Raw genomic sequence first — 2,384 nt, 5'->3', positions numbered from 1 at the left:
TCTAATAATTATTATCGAAAGAATACCATTCTTTGAAACAATTTTTTTCCAAAGAAAATAAATGTACAAAAAAGCCGTCGTTTAAACTATTATAAAAATAGGAGTTATGACAAAGTTAAACAAAGAAGAAGAAAGAAGAAAAGAAAAATTAAAGCTCCAAATTCAGTATTTTTACATGATCATTTTATTTTTTAACAATATTTTTATCGTATAGAAAGAAGATTACGATTAGATATTTCGTTTAAAAGTTTGCTTTATACATACATATGTACGTAAAGTACGTACTTTTGTTTAAGCATACGTACATACAAAAATTCTCACCTCTCCAATTTGCAGGATCTGCCATTTGATGTGTCGTGTGTTAGGAATGCCGTCCAGTTTGTTACTAATACGTAATATTTCCAAATACTCTCACGAAACAGATATTGTTTTTATTATTGTATACCTCGCGTATACCTACCACCTTGAAACCATTATACGCAATAAATACTCGTAATTCGTTATGAACAGGGTAGGTAATATACAAACAAAGGCGTTAGTACGCAATCGACCATTAGCACGATAGGATCTAGCTTACGTTATTCCATTAGTATATTATTTATTCACGAACTTGTCGCATTTACGCTGTATGAAAAATTTATATTAATAACGTTAATAAATGTAACTTACGATTATATATTTATTTATCGTAATTATTTATTATTTCTTGTTAAATCGTAGTCGCGTAATTATTTATTAATCGTTAACATTGTAATCGTTCATAAATTCGTACTATCGCAACTACAATTTTTATTTTTCATCTAACGTCGCATTCTTAACAGATAATACGCTTCTTTTCCTTTCTCTTCTTCTTCTTCTTCTTTTCTTTTCTTTTTATAAATTACACAACTTATACGTAAAGATACAAAAGTTGCTTATATTGCACGATGTTCGTCTTCTCTTTTCTTCTTTTTTTTTTATTTCGATTCGTTAATAAATACGTACATTAAATACACCTACATACATACATACATACATACATACATACATACATACATACATACATACGATAATTATCAACGCGAAGTCGTACCTTAGTATATTTCGTTTAGCTGTACAAATTGTAATTATCGCGCTGTATTTAGTGATGGTGGTGTTATTCATGATGGCGTTAGTGTTGGCACGATACGAAGATATACAAAGATCGGACAGATTCGTTCTTCGCAAAAGAAATGAATAGTAATTAAGGTATCGATTATCGAAGATTCTCATTCGCGTGCTTTCATTTTTATTCTATTACGGCACAATTCAAAGTCCAATTATTTCTCTTTTCTATCTTTATTCATTCATTATAGCCGTTCGATATTTTCCTATCTTTTTTAATAAAAAATATACGTACACTCTCTACATACATACACATACACACACACACACACACACACACGTATATGTATATATACATACATACATGTAATAATGATACGAGTAATAAGAACATTGCGAATGAGTTTTACTATCTCTCATAATGAAATAATACATAATAGATAATAAATAATAATCGATACTGTAATGCATTTTATAAAACTGCAAAACGAATAAATCGTCCAACCGATGTTTTGCGACGATCGATATTCGTGTAATTATTTCGAAAGCGAGAGAGAGAGGGAGAGAGAGAGAGAGAGAGAGAGTGAGAGTGAGAGTGAGAGAATGAGAGAGCTAATGCACTCAATGTCAGTGTGTTTCCTGGCACTGACTGTATGTTAATTAATACGATGGCAGCACGGATTTGTGTAATTCGGTGTGCTCGGAGATACTACGGATGCTACTACGTTACTGTTAATGCACGGTATCGAGAGAACAAAGTAATTCCATGCAATACCAGTAATACTCCCTTTTCACGTTTTACTCGTCTTCTTTTTTTTTTTTATTTTATTATCTGCATGTTTTTTTTTTTTTTTCATTTATTTAGTTTTCGCTTGTGGAAGGTACATGAGCTAATAGAATTAAAAATGACGACGCGAATTTCTGCAATATGAATTCGTTCATTCTTTTCCTTTTTTTTTTTCTTTTCTTTTTTTTTTTTTCTTTCTTTTTTATCAACGCATAAAGAAAATTTCGATGCGTATTATTTTCGTTTGGTTTAATTCGAAATATGAATTTCAAATTCGCGATTTTGTATTTACGCGTGCTGGTACAATATCGTTCAATGAATTCACGTTGTTACGTTTATCTCGAACGCTCAGTTTGCAATCGATACGAATAAGCAAGTCTCTTCATAATCTACACCGACGTTTTACAAAGCGATTATTATGTTATTCGTCTATGACAATGTCGGATTTTAAAGAATAGGAATTGTACATGTATTTCTACTGGTTCTTATCTATCCTCTTTCATATTTTCTTTTT

General features: G+C 30.7%; 1 protein-coding gene across 11 annotated transcripts in view; it reads right to left on the bottom strand.

Moving 5' to 3' along the window:
• Positions 1–161: 161 nt before the first annotated feature.
• The window catches only part of LOC127066243 (acetylcholine receptor subunit alpha-type acr-16), a 262,034-nt gene continuing 259,811 nt past the window's right edge, over positions 162–2,384 (bottom strand). For all 11 annotated transcript variants that reach the window (XM_050999730.1, XM_050999731.1, XM_050999735.1 and 8 more), the window contains one exon: positions 162–2,384. This exon is cut by the window's right edge and continues 12,873 nt beyond it. The gene's annotated coding sequence lies outside the window, so the exon portion shown is untranslated.

The sequence above is a fragment of the Vespula vulgaris genome, chromosome 9 (genome assembly GCF_905475345.1).
Source record: "Vespula vulgaris chromosome 9, iyVesVulg1.1, whole genome shotgun sequence".
NCBI classification, from domain to species: domain Eukaryota; kingdom Metazoa; phylum Arthropoda; class Insecta; order Hymenoptera; family Vespidae; genus Vespula; species Vespula vulgaris.
The sequence above is the reverse complement of the archived record's forward strand: the minus strand, read 5'-3'. Positions and strand labels throughout refer to the sequence as shown.